The sequence below is a fragment of the Dipodomys spectabilis genome, unplaced genomic scaffold, assembly GCF_019054845.1.
Source record: "Dipodomys spectabilis isolate Male_0828 unplaced genomic scaffold, ASM1905484v1 ptg000505l, whole genome shotgun sequence".
In the NCBI taxonomy this organism is placed as follows: Eukaryota; Metazoa; Chordata; class Mammalia; order Rodentia; family Heteromyidae; genus Dipodomys; species Dipodomys spectabilis.
Window position 1 is genome coordinate 160,945 of NW_024871182.1, and position 14,915 is coordinate 175,859.

Sequence of the window (14,915 nt, forward strand, 5' to 3'; positions counted from 1 at the left end):
ACCACTTTGGAAAGTAGTATGGAGATTCCTCAAAAGGCTCCACAGAGAGCTCCCCTATGACCCAGCAATCCCACTTTTTTGCATTTACCCAAATTATCACAAAAAAGACCATACTAAAGCTACCAGCACAACAATGTTTATTGCAGCATTATTTACCATAGCTAAGATATGGAACCAACCCAGATGCTCCTCATTAGATGAATGGATCAAGAAAATGTGGTTTATATACACAATGGAATTCTATGCCTCCATCAGAAAGAATGACATTGCCCCATTTGTTAGGAAATGGAAAGACTTGGAGAAAATTATATTCAGTGAAGTAAGACCGGCCCAAAAAAGCATAAGTCTCAGGATTCCCTTATTTGGAATGACTAGTATATGTCTGAGACAAGCGGAAATGGTGAGATAAGGTGATGTTAGGCAAAATGTACCCCAAGATAAGTATTAAAATGTTTTGCTTTCATGCAATTGTTTCTAACACATTATAAGAAGATTTCTTTGTTGCTTTGTATGTCCCTCCCCCACAATATAATACCTGCTTTCACTGTTTTTGATGGTGTTATAATTTGTGGCAGGGAAGGGAAAACCAAATTCGTTTAAGTAGGGATACAGTTGGACCCATTGCAATAATGAGATATACAAATCGTTATGTCAGAAAACAAACTTTACAACTTTGGCGGGGGGGGGGGGGCGTTGCTGTAAGCTATGGAATACTGGGGGGAGGAAATGGGATGGGATGGGAAGGGGAAACAAAGGAGGAGGCAACAATGTTTGATAAAAGATGTACTCATTATCTTGCCCATGTAATTTTAACCCATCTGTATGGTATTTTCACAATAATAATGAAAAAGTATCTTGAGGATTTATTACCGTGGTTTGGCTTCGAACTGTGATCATCAGATTTCACCCTACTGGCAGCTAAGTTTAAAAATGAGCCAGACCCTGGATACATTGTGCTCGCTATGAAACCTAAACAAGGGCAAAAAAATCTGAAGCATATGTGTATGCTTATGTATTTCAAAATTAGGTAAAAATATTTAGACCTTTATGTGTGTGTGTGTGTGTGTGTGTGTGTGTGTGTGTGTGTGTGTGTGTGTGTGTGTGATAAATGTCCAGAGGGAAATTAGGATGAATCTGGAGATTTTGTGGAAGGATTTCCCCAAAGGCTTTTCACTGATTGGGCTACACTGTACAGAATGCTGAAGACTAAATGTGAGGTAAATGCTGTCATCATCGATTCATCTACATCCCTTGCTATCATATGCATATCCTGTGGTGTTATCATGGTTACATTTTATGTACAACAGCCAGGACTGGGGCTTGAATTCAGGACCTCTATGCTGTCCCTTAGCTTTGTATGCAATGCTAGCAGTCTGCCATTTGAAGCACAGCTGAGATTTCTGCCTTTTACTGGTTAATTGGAGGTAAGAGTCTTTTTTTCTCAAACTGGCTTTGAACTCAGATCCTCATATCTCAGGGTTAGAGGAGCTAGTTTTACAGGGTTGAGCTTTCAGAGCCTAGCTTTTCATTATTACTTTTACAAGCTACATGCTCACACACATTTCTTGCATTCAAAAATCTCACTGTTCAGGCTATCTGACAAGATGTGAGGAAAGATGGTTGAGTGGATAAGTTACCAAATGGGCTTCTAGCCCCACTAACATCATTCTGGTCGGTAATTCACCCTTCAGTCAGTGAGTACATATTTCCCCTTTAACTCTGCTTTTTTAACTGGAATTCAGTGAAATATTTTTGATACATCTTTCAAATATTATCTCCCAAACAGGGGATAATATTTGAATGCATTTGATAATATTTCAGATGGGGGTGGTCTTGTGTGTCTGGATGTCTGTGAGCAGAGGCCATCCAGCTGGCTTCAGGCACAGAGCTGATGCTTTCTAAATGCTGGTTGCAGAGAGGAAGAATTTCTTCAATTTCTTTCAATAAGGATCCCTTCATCTTAGAATTCTAATTTGCTTGCATAATAAGCATGAATCAGCAACAACTGGCTCATTTTAGAAGAATTATTTTCTTTTCATTCATTGCTTATTTTCCCTGTAAGGTTGATCTAGACATCCTGGTTGTACCTCATGATATGGTGATTTGTATAATACCCTTTGCCTCTGCCATTTCTGAAATTCATTTCCTCAGTACTAGATAAACGAATTTGATCTAAAGCTAATTACATTTTCCTCCTGAGATGGTAGGTAGCTTATTTAAATTCTTATCTTTTACTTTGGCAAACAATCATGATGTTTCTGTAAAACCCTACTTCTTGAGAGTATTATCATTAGAAGGTATCATGTGCAAACTTTCATACAGTCTCTGCTTTGTTAATGCGTTTTTAGTTACTTGAGCATTGTGACCTCCTCCTTTGTTTTTCCCCTACCATCCCTTCCCTCCCACCTCCAGAACTACACTGCCCCCTCCCACAGCCCCCCTCCCTGCCTAAATTGTAAAGTTCGTTTTTTCAACATAGTGTCTTGTACAACTCATTGTTACAATGGATCAACCTGTATCCCTAGTTAACCATTTGGTTATTTCCCTTCCCCTCCCAAAGCTCAAGAAATGTATATACAAGATGCAGGGCACCACATCAAATACAGTGAAAACAGGAGCTATGCTGTGGGGGAGGAATATACAAAGAAACCTAAAAAATCATTTCACTTATGTTACAAGATTTGGTGGAAGAATGACTGTTGAATTATTTTGATAACTATTCCATAGTTTTAAATGGTTAATGCTTATTAACTCAAAGGGGAATTAAAAACATTCAGAATGGTGGAATGTGTCTACTGCTTATTTGATGTGTGTGGATAAATGATCAGAATTCTCATTAATAAAAAAATATATCTTCAAATTTCCAGGGGTAGACTGCTATGCTAACAGGGAGGAGACATTGGTGATGCCAGAGCTTTGAAAGTTGGTAATCAAGCAGAATATCAGGGAGAGCATTTGATAAGGATATAATTTCCAAGGCTCATACCAAATATATTGAACTAGAATGCTAAGTGTTGATCAACTGAGCACCAAATTATATTTGTTGGCTTCTTTGTTTTAGGAAGTCCAGGGATTTGAACCTAGGGCATGGGTGTTGTCCCTTAATTTTTTCTCAAGGCTAGTGCTCCACCTGTTGAACCACAGCTTCATGTCCATATTTTTGGTGGTTAATTGGACATCAGTCTTTCCAAATTTCCTCTTTGGCCTTGTTTCAAACCTGATCCACAGGTACCAGCCTCCTGAGTAACTAGCATTCCAGTTTGAGCCACCAAAGCCCTGCTAGAATCACATTTTAAAAGTATTCTCTCGGTGAATCAGATGTGTCTAGCTACTATCTGAGCACTTTGGCTCCAGTGGGTCATATCAGATTTAGAATAACATGAGAATTTTTCTTCTTGTAACCTGCAGCATCCAATATTTATCTAATTTATTCCTATCTTCATTTCTGATCTTTTTTCTTCATTGTACCTTTCCGTTATTACTTCACAAGCAAGCAGTTAATGCTGTTTTCCTTTTCTGAAGCAAGTCACATCCATTCCCGTCAATTGGGGATGTACTTGCTGTTCTTCCTGCCTGGAGTACATGCTTCTAGATAATTGCATGGATGATGGCTCTCAGGTTAACTATCTCCTCCTCAGACAGGTCCCCTCGCATCCCCACTGTAAAGTTATTGCCACAAAACCACCAATGTCATGTCTCTTATTTATAGAAATTATCATTATGATTTCTGTTTTTTTTCAGCATGAAATTTTTGAGGAGAGAGCCACATTCACTTCTGTTTCTCCAACACCTGTAATAGTGCCTAAGGCTCAGGAGCCTTATATGGAGATCAGTTTTCTCCAGCTCAATTTATCCTACCTTCTGGTCAGGACAGCACTTCAAGCTAAGTCTGGTGGCTAGCAGTCATTCCCTCTCATTCTTTGTGCCTTTCTGTTGTCGCTGAGTCCACTTCAGGTCAAGATCAATGCCTGACACCTATTTGCTGCAAGAGAAAGATGGCTGTGACATCATAGAAATTATGGCCATTGTTTTGTAAATCTGTGTGAGGACATTCATCCCCACACAAGTTCTCCAAGGTAAGTGTGTCCCATGCCCAGGAGTTCAGTCCACAACTCAGTAACCAATCTATCACCCACTACCTGATGCACTAAATGGATATTTCCATTTCCTTAAAAAAAAAAAGAAAAACTCAAGGAGGAGGCTGCAATGCTTGGTAAGAAATGTATGCATTATCCTGCCCATGTAATTGTAACCCCTCTGTACAGTATGTTCTCAAATAAAATAAAATAAAATTTAAAAAAAAAAAAAAAAAAAAAAAAAGAAAAACTCAAGAATGCCTTTGATGATTTGTCATTGAATTTCTGAAAGAATATATACTTTCATGTGTTTGTAAGACTTTGTCCATCTCTCTTGAGCCCTTGGGATATTTTTATGTGATTGCAGCTTGAGAAGGGAAATAAGGTTTAATTCAGCATGGTCAGAAACACTTTTGGAGGGAATGTCAACTTTCCATCTGATGTTCTACAGATGGCCATCTTGGTTTAGGAACTGAGTAGACTCTCATAAGAGGCTTGTCATGATTTGTACTGACTTTCCTCTGGGGTCAGAGTGTGTGATTCCACTGCATATGTGTCTCTTTGCTACACAAGAGTGCCCAGACCTCCTCTCATAGTCTAATGCTGTGGGGGTAAGAGAGACTAAAACTCAGAACCCAGCTTCCCACATCACTAGGATTACAGGCCTGAGTCTCATATACTTAATTCATAGATGCTTTTTTTTATACATAATATAGTTTAATTATATTCACTTCAAAGACAGATAAACAAATATATGTATATATTCATTCATCTATTTATAATCGGTGTTATACCTAGAAATATACAAATACATAGTCATATAATTATAATCAATTATATTACCACTTTCTCCAATAATATTTTTTACTAATGTTTTGTGAAAAAAATGCTCGAGGCTGAAAATGTTAAATGCCCTTCAAGTACATAAAAATCATTTTCAATCTTATATATCATATAATATACTATATATAATATAAGAATATAACACATATTTACATATAAGTGATTTGTGAATTTTTTTTCCTTCCTGATTTTGTCTTTGTCCATCGATGTAAGCTTTCTTTCATCTATTGATGATGGCTTGTACTTTCCTGTATATATATATATATGTATATATATATATATATATATATATATATATATATCCTATGTATTTTGATAAATATTTTCAGCCCTAAGTAGATTTTTTATATTATTGGAGCCAAATTTTTCTTTGATATTTCCTAAAGCACAATGAATATGTATATAGACTTGAACTCACCAATATAAGTATTGTAGCATTTGTCCCAATTGGCAGAAAGGTTACTAGGACATCTGATCTGCTATGTACTAGAGTTTTTGTAGCCACCTTATCACCCAATGCAAGCATGGCCTCACTTTTTTGCCACTCCCTTTTCATTTAACATTTTCATTTATATCCAGTAGGCACTCTTGTACAGCCCCCTGTCACTCTGTGTTTTTCCCCACAAAGAACATATGTGCATGGTGCTTTAGTTTGTAGATTGAAACATATTTAGGATTCATGAATTACATAACATAACGTAAACATTGACATTTTAATAAAGTTAGAAAAATAGAGTGAACATTTTACAACAATGACAAAAAGAAAAATAAAGATTTTCCCAGGAAGGGGGGGAGGAATCTCTAAATCTAGATTGGCCTCTACGTTGCCTTCAGGCAGAAATTCTGCCTCAGAGCCCTCAAAGGGATCTACTTCCTCATTAAAGACAGGATTTTCTTCCTGACTCTAGGGAGGGACAGATTCTAATTTCTCAATTTGAAATTGGATCCCCTACAGCAGGACAGATTGGTCTGGATATTCTGTGAGGACAGACTCCCTTTCCTCAACTGAATCTAGATATTGGACCTCACTTGTTGGTTTTCCTGAACATAGACTGGGGTCATTTTCCATTAGCACACATTTATCCTGCACACCAATACCAGAGTTTTTTTGACTGGTTTGTAGCCGATCTAGATGAATTGTGAACATCAGTGGAAGACATTCTGGATCATATTCTTCCTTGGTGGAATGTGAAGGTACACCTGCATCACATGTGGGGTTCAGAACTAGTGAGATGTCCACAGGAATCAAAAACTGTTTGGGCCTTTCTACCAATTGAGAAGAACCCTCTATATTCACATGATTTCTGGAGTCCAGTGATGGCTTCTGATCTCCACCAGTCACCATAGGTCACATCCCTGATGTGTTCTTTATCAGGAGTTCAGCAGGAACTTCTCTAGGGTGACTCAAACCTGAGAATAGAAATAGGTACAGGGGTCTTAGAATAGACTCTAGAAGTTAATGTGTAACTAAACTTCTATGAGGCTCTAATGGGGGAAGCTGTAGAATTTGAGTTTGGACTGAACACTGATTAGAAGGTAGGGTGTTTCTAATGAGTGGCTACATCCAAGTTCTTTCAAGGAAAGAACAGACATTACCTGGCACAGAATAACCATAAAAGGACATTTTGCCAAGCTGGGTAGTACTAAGGGATCTTGGCCATTCAGGCCCATCCGTAGAGTCCCAGGTTCCATCCCTACTCACAATCTCTGAAGCATCTAAACAAGGACTTGTGGGTCATGCATTCCTCCATCTGGTCCAGAAGATTTTGTAAATGGAAGAGCAGGTCTGAAGAGGGAATGTTGATCTTGACATACTGTGTAAGTTCTTTCAGGGTGTCAAGTTTCTTGTGTGCATAGAAATAATCAGGGTAGATGTCCATCCACAGAGTGAAGATGGAACAAACGTTTCTATGGGCAGATTGGTGACAAGGAAAATGAGAGTCTGTCCACCCCATCCTGAGCCTTCTACCATAGACCCTTTCTGGGAGGACTTGCATGTTGGCAGGACTTGCATTTTGGGAAGTGGGAAGAGACTGCTACAAGCAGGATGCTCCTCACCACTTCTAGAAATTTCTCAAATAACAATCCTCCAAAATTCTCCCTGTGATAGGTAGAGAAAGTTGTTTCCCCATTGGATCTGACTTGCAACACACAACCTTCCCTGTCATCCATGAGAGTTCAAAACCACAATCACATCCACAACTGTGCAATCTGCTATCCACTGAAGTGCCAAGCCTCAACCCCCTGGTAAAAATCACAACTGGTGTGCAAAGAAGAAAGTTTGATTCAGAAACCTCAAAGATACCAGTTTTCAAGGACAGCACTTCTCTTTGTGCCAATGTCCACTTACTTCACTTGTTCATCTTCCTTTCAGTTACAGTAGAAGGTTCTGTACCAAGAGGAGAGAAGGAAGTTAACTCTATGCTTCTTTTCTGAACTAATAGGACACACATGGGACGGGCTAAGTCCCACATGGTAATGTAAACGTTACAGAAAAAAGTGGAGATATCCGGGTGCCGGTGGCTCACGCCAGTAATCCTACCTACTCAGGAGGCTGAGATCTGAGGATCGTGGTTCAAAACCAGCCTGGGCAGAAAGTCCGTGAGACTTTTATCTCCAGTAAGCCACTAGAAAACCAGATGTGGCACTGTGGCTCAAGCCGTAGAGCGCTCTCTTTGAGTTGAAGGACACAGGGACAGTGCCCAAGCCCAGAGTTCAAGGACCACAACCGACCAAAAAAAATAAAGTGGACATATTTCTAGACAATTTCATGGAAATTCTGTGAGTAGGCTTATATGCACCTGTCCAAATAAATGCACACTCGCTCATGCCTCTAATCGTACTAATCAGAAGGGTGAGATCAGAGGATCCCAGTTTGAACTCAGTATAGTCAGTAAAATTCTAATGATAGGTATATTCAATTATCCAGCCAAAGGCCAGAACTGGACCTGGGGCTCAAATGGTAGAGTGCTACCTCTGATCACCAATTGGACAGCTATCAGGCCCCAAATTAAAGTTCAAGTTCCATCTTTTCTTCTGCCTAATTCCTTCAAAGTCCTCTAAGATAGTGATTTCCTAGGTGAGGGTGGATGTTGGGTGACACTGGCACATTCCTTTAATCCTAGCCTCGCAGCAAGCAAACTGCTAAGGCTCTACTAGCTTCTGAGGAAAATGAAATGTTCTGGCAGCCCAGTCCTAAGAAATTAGCCAGGGTGTGCACTTCTCAAGCCAAGCTCCCATGATAAGCCCGAGTGAAACAGTCTCAGAGAGGTGCTAAATATTCCAGTACTCTGCCAGGGGGTATCAGGAGGAACACTCACTTTTTAAAGAAAATATCCAGCAACTGCTCCATTGTCCCCCAGTTTCTATAGTGGTGGAGAAGTTTCCAACATAGAAGAGATCACCTCTCTGGTAGGCAGGGATCAGGTCCATCACCAGCATTTCCAGCAAGCCTGAATCCAGGCTCCATATATTATAAGGCATATTCACAGTTTGGGCTGACTCATTGTCACACTAAGGATCTTTCAAAAATGGAAATGGGAGTGCACTTCAAATTGAGTAATTGTAATAGAGTGAATTGAAAAGTAAATATTTTCTGAGTATACACATGTAACAGCACACAAGAGTAAGGTTCTAATGTGAGCTAGGATGAGATTAAATAGGTTTCCTGTCATAGTTATACCTTGCCTGAGTTGTCTTGTGTTTCCCTTAGTTTCTTCTTATAAAAAGGCCTGAGAGAGACACTGGATTCATGGTTTGGCACTGATCCAATATCTGCAGCTTTGAGTGAAGCACTCACATCTCTCATGCCTGAGACCTGAGTCTCTAACTTTGAAAACAACACAGGAACATCTTTCTTGTTCCTGAGCCACAGGCCAAGTGAGCTGAATGCCACTTACAGTTACCTGGCTTTCAGGGTTCCATATTTTATTGCACTGGGAGGGAGGTCATGTCATCTCTCAGAGCCCAATATTCTAAGCTTCTTGCTTACATAAGACCACTCCAAAGACAAACTGGAGGCTGAAATCTCCCCTACCACATCACTATATGCCCATGTGGACATTGTCAAATCCCAACATCCTCAGCTAGGTCTATGTACCAGCATGGTCTCAGCCTCAAAAGTCCCTCCTAGGTCAGGTCCATGCTTTAATTGTCACTATTCTTCTCATCCTGCACAAATCATTTTGCCTCTCAGGGCCCTCTCAGTCTTCCATGTGCTTCTTGCATGTATTTTTGACATCTACTTTCTAGGACATTGTTAGGTTTTTGAATCCTAATCTGTTTGCTCTTTTAGCTCTGTTTGCTGTCATCTGGAAAAAGGCAAGTACTTAGAGATGGGAATATCAAACAAGTATTGAAAACAAACATTACACATATATTCAGATATTTTTACAGGTGTAGGATCTTGTAAGATAAAAGACTATTTTGGATACTTTTTTCATATTTTACGACAGAGGGGAAGGGGATAAGGGAAGAGTTGCTGTATTGTTTTTTCATAATTCAATGATTATTATTTAAAAATACTATAGTAGAAGGAATGTAATATTTAAAGATAAAAATTGTGCTCCTGTTCTTTTTATAAACTAGTCATTTATAAAGTATTCCTCACTAAAGTATTGTTGTCTGTGTCCCATGAACCTATCCTCTTCCTTCAAAATAATCAAGGAAAAATCTTCAAAAATCAGTGAGCTCTTTTCCAATCTCTGAATAAGAATTTAAGATGCAACATTGCCTGCGATTTTGTTCATGTATTTATGCATGGGAGTGTGTCTGTTTGAATGTGTGTCTGTGCGTACGTGTGTTTTAGGGCTTGAATTCAAGGGCTATATGACAATCCCAAACATCTTGCCCTGACTCTAGTTCTCTACCAATTGTGCCACAGTTCCACTCCTCCACCGCAAGATTTTTGTAGTAAACTGGCAAGCAGAGACGCCTAAAATTTCCTGCTCAGGCTGTCTGAACTAAATTTCAGTTCTCAGCCTCCTGATTAGCTAGAGTTATAATTATGAGCCTCCAGAACCTAGTGATAAAGCATTGTTACTGGAGGCAGTGCTGTTGCAAGTTTCAATCAAGCTTCACAATACTCTATATAAAAAAATAGCAACAGAAAACCCTATATAAAATATAATAATAAGATGTAATTAGAATACAAGTTAGTAATATAGTCTGCTAGCATAATTTCAGGAAACCTTGCTCTTAATTATTTAGCATCACAAAATCAAACAAAATTATCTATTTCAGTAGACTCTATGAATTTTTAAATTGCATCTTATAGTAATTTCAAAACATTAAAAGGAACAGGAAAACATATTTATAAGAAGAATGTAAAGAAGATAAAAGATGGAAATGGAAAATTCCACACTGCAGGAAAATTATTGTCTGAGATTGTCATGGTGGAAATATAATATTCTTCAGAGCAGCAATGCATAAATATATATTTACTACACATAGTCAAACTTGTCTCTATCAACTTCCAATCCTCTAGTGCATATTATCAATGTATTCACGCTTATGCTATATTCCAAAATAACTAGCAGAGTCAGAAGGGTATCAATGTACATTAACATTCAATATTTTAGGAGATAAAAGTGCTAATTATATTGGTGCGATTATTCTATATACTAACATGTAGTGTGTTATCATTGTATTCCCTAAGTATATACAATCACTACTTCAAAGTGAAACAGAATGCAACAGGTTTGAAGGGATATGCCTGTAAAGCTAACTGAATAGGACATCAGTTCAATACCAGTGTAGTTTTATTTGCAATGCTCCTCCATCCCTGACAATGCATGATGGAATATGTCTATCATCCCAGGTCCATGGGGGACAGAGAACAGGAGGATTTCAATTCCATGCCATTTTAGGCAAGAACTTCCACATGGCTTCATCTCAACCAAAGAAGTTTCAACACGGGGTAGCACCTAACAACCCCAGCTAGGGAAAAATAAAAATAAGAGCATTGTATCAGAAATAAATATTAAAACATACCAATACAAACTATCATAAAAAACACAAACCTCATTTTTTTCTCATACCTGTAATCCTACCTATAACTAGGATTATATATGTGAGCCAGAGGCACTAAGCAGTTCTTCATTTTAAAAATGACTATTTGAAGCCAGATGCCTGTGGCTCATGACTCTAATCCAAGCTATTGAGGAGGCTAAGATCTGAGGATCGCAGTTCAAAGCCAGTCCAGGAAGAAAAGTCCCCATAAGACTCATCTCCAATTAACAACTCAAAAAAGATAAGTGGTTCTGTGCCTCAAGTGGTAGACGGCTAAATTGAGCACAGAGTCTCAGGGAGAGTGCCCAGTCACTGAGTTTAAACCCCACAACCGACAAAAAATTAACATATAAATGTCTGAATTTCTTCTGAATTAATAAAATGACAGCTGTGTTATACAATTCTACAGACTACTACAGATTTAATTTGGTACTACTACAGATTTATATTTGTAGTTAGAGAAAGTAGCAGTACTTGAATAAAGGACACTTTTTCAAAACTAAGGCAGATTGGTCTCCAATTAGAGGAAATTGCTGGACTCATATGTAGTATTTTTGGTTGATTTTTGTTTTGTTTTTAGAACAGAATGAGAAACCTTATTTTTGCCAACAGCCATAAGGATATGTATAACTTCATTCACAAGGCCATGCAGAATTGACTGTAAAGAGAGGACACAGTCAACTGTCAAAAAACTTACATGTCGGTATGCTACGTACCAAATGATTTTGTTTACATTATATGTCCTATGGCCTTATATGGCCTATAGTTTCCTATTTCTGCCTTCTTCAAAATACAAGCAAGGTCCACCAATTCAGATTTGACCCAGGCAATATGTAGTATTAGTGCAAGAGTCAAGGAAAATTGTCACACAACCAGAAAGCATGGAACTAACACTTTAGAAGCTGGATAATGGGGGCTCAGGTCTATAATCCTAGCTACTCAGGAGGCTGATGATCACAGTTCAAAGCCAGCTGGAATGAGAAAAATCTGAGAGACTCTTCTCTCTAATTAACAACCAAAAAGCCATCAAGGGAGCTGGGGTTCAAGAGGTAGATTATCCTTTGATTACAAAAACTCAGAGGCAGCACCCAAGCCCTGAATTCAAGCTGAAGGTCAGGCAGATAAACAAAAACAATCATCAAGAACAAAAAATCAAAAACTGGGAGAAAGCTCAGGAAAGGATGGCATTGTCTACAAGACAAATGTACACATTATGTGAATTGTGAAATGGTCACCTTGCTGTACACATCTTAGTAACAATTACATTTAAAAATATTGAGCAATCAAGAAGCCATGGTACATGATGAGGAGCATCTGCTTTCCAGAATTTCAAAATCCCATCATCTGAGCTGGTGGCACACAGGTTGTATCTCCCAGGGTGATCAGAAAATACGAAGCCAGAGATACTTTCAAATGTGCCACCAATTCTTCTGTGACTTCAAGAAAGAAACAAAACAAAGCAAACAAAATAGACTTAAGGTAAATTAAAGGTTAAGATTAAATAAACATTCCAGGCATAATTATGCTGTTAAATGACGAGTGAGCACATATTCTTTATAGATACTGAAGTCACATGTGTCACAAAAATATCCATTGATTCATAACTAGAAACTCAGAAGTTTCAGGTATATTAATTAGATAGGTTTCATTAGGTAGCAGATGAAGAGAATACCAGCTGTATTCAGTCAGGTAATGTATTTTATTTACCAAACTGCTGCCCCTGCCAAGCATAGTTGAGAGACATGGCCAGAAAAAAGGATGACTCAACCTCATGGCAGGACTTATCTAGGCTAGGGACTGGATGATGTGTGGTCAGGTGGGGGAAAAGTGTGAACACACTGGATCTGGATGTGACCTCAGGGCCTGGGACCCTCCTCTGTTCAGATGGGAGTTGTGACCCGAAGCAGCTCTGTTTGTGACCTAGCAGGAGAGTTATGTGGCTGCCTCCAAGTATGCCAGATACCTAGGTAACACAGGTAAATGGTAGAGACTTAGCCAAGAAGTAGGGCGGTGTCTGCACTGGGCCTGAATGGGTACAGGCAGACCTAAAACCAAATAGAGATTCTAGCTCTGCCATGTGACTCTGAATCCAAACAATTCATTATCAATAATTTTCTCTTTCTTTTTTCTTTCTTTCTTTCTTTCATTTCTCTCCCCCTCTCTCTTTCTCTTTCTCTCTCCTTTCACTCATTCTCCCTTCCTCCCCTCCTCAGTATTCTCGACTGTCAAATAATGAACACTGGCTGAGCTGAATTCACAGGCTGGGCAGAGAAGCTCACATAGAGAATGTGAAATTTAATGTAATGTTTCCTTCAATCTCTACCACAGGTCACTGGAATGGAATACTGAACACCCAGCAGCATGACATCTCAAGTCATTTGGAGTAGGAAAGCAAACAGGATCACTATATTCTGTGAGGTCCGTCCTTTGAAGACAGGACAGACTCCTCCCTCCTCTTGGCTAATTCTCAGCCCAGTTTCTGCATCAGGAGAGGTGACTAACACCAGTTGTCCCAGTTATCTAAGGAACACAGGTACTGGGCAGAGACTTAGCCTCTTGAGTTGTTCGGATTAATGGCATGTTTCACCATGATCTACTTGTTTGTTGAGATGGGGACTTCCTAAATTTTTGGTTAGGCTATGTTGAAATCGTGATCTATTTATTTCTGATTACTGACAGTGATTATAGTGTGAGCCAGTACATCAGACCATTCAAAGTCCTTTATCCCACATGCAAGATATTAAGGTTACTTTCCCAAATGACATACAAGTTGACAGACAGCAAAAGTAAGTCCTTAATTCTGGCCGAGAGGTGAAACAAAATTATTTAGCAAAATATCTGACTACGGTAATTACACTTTCAAACTTAACCTATATTTTAAAGTCAAATAATCTATATTAGCATTTATGCCAGTGATAAACTCAAATTGTCTTAAATCATTTATTTCTGTGATACATTCTAGAATTAGGCTGAACTGGAGCTCACACTAATAACTAAAGAGGTAGAATTTGAGCGCATCTAAGTTCAGAATCAGTCTAGGAAAGAAAGTACCACCTTACTAACTTGGGATATTGGAATGCAATCATGATCCTGACTACATGGAAGACATAGGTAAGTAGGAATATAGACTCTATTAGGCAGGGTGCAAAAATTGCTAATCTATCAGTAAAGTAACTCAAACAAAAAAGATTGGTGGAGTGATTCAGGTTGTGGAGTACCTGTCTGTCAAACACAACATCAAAATGAAAATCAAATTCCTAAAGTTAAAATAAGAAAAGGAAAAGAAAGAACAACTCATAATAAGTATGTATTCAATGTAAAGATTTACACTACATTATGATAGTTATAAATGCCATCATTCATCTCTAGGGGCAGGCACATTTTGTGTCAAGCCTAAATGAAACTATAACACATTTTATACAAAGCTTTAGTAAAACAAAGGTCTTGCTTAGAGTGGTGAACACTTAAGTTTGCATATGCAGTAGTGCAGGTGTGTGGAAGTTCGTGGAAGCCCATCCTTCTGCTGAACTTGCCATGAACTGCCTAACCATACAGTTCAATGGACAGGTCCTGCTGATACATATACGTATATATATATACATATGTATATATGTATTTACATGTATACATACATATTTATATACACATATATATGTATATTAAGTTCCATGTAAATAAAAACTTTACAATGAATAAATTTAATAAACAGATAGGTTTTCCAAAGAATTATTTTACCTGCACCAATTCATTTCTTAAAGTCTCCAATGCTATATCACACTTAACATAGTTGCTGATCCTCTTCAACTTTTTTATTATATTGTTAGTTCTTTGTTTTTCAGATGAAAAAGCCCTGCCATTAAATATACTTGTGTAAAATTCCTTTCTTTAGAAAATGAAAGGCAGGTTTTGCCTTCATGTGTCGTCAAAATGATTTTTTTATTCCTTTAAGTATATATTCTCTCTTAGACTTATGTCTGTAGATCTCAC